Genomic DNA, 441 nt, shown 5'->3' with positions numbered 1-441 from the left:
GGGGGGGGGGTGGGGCGGCTTATAACTGTAAAGAAATTAATTTTTTTTATTTATGAGTAGAAAGTATAATGTTAATATTTTGAATAATGATAGTATTTATTTTCCTTGAATATTTAAACTAATATTGGAACTAATAAAAGGGGGGGGGAGTGCATCTTCCAGATAATAAATGAGAGAAACCACTTAATTTTTTTTTTCTTCATTCATTATGGGAGCAATTAGCCGACAATATGGTGCTCAAAACAAAAATAGGAATTTATTTTTATTTCAATTATTTATTTGCCAAATTAAACCAAATTTGAGACATAACATGTCTATAATAATGCCAACCAGAAAACAAAGTAAGAACATCTAGGTCCCATATTAAGAGTACCCAGTGACAGTCCCCTTTAAAGATAAAGGAAAGGTTGTTAGACTGGGAATGAATTATGGGAGCAGGAC

Source organism: Penaeus monodon, chromosome 15 (assembly GCF_015228065.2).
Source record: "Penaeus monodon isolate SGIC_2016 chromosome 15, NSTDA_Pmon_1, whole genome shotgun sequence".
Taxonomy (NCBI): domain Eukaryota; kingdom Metazoa; phylum Arthropoda; class Malacostraca; order Decapoda; family Penaeidae; genus Penaeus; species Penaeus monodon.
This window is presented reverse-complemented; position numbering follows the sequence as displayed.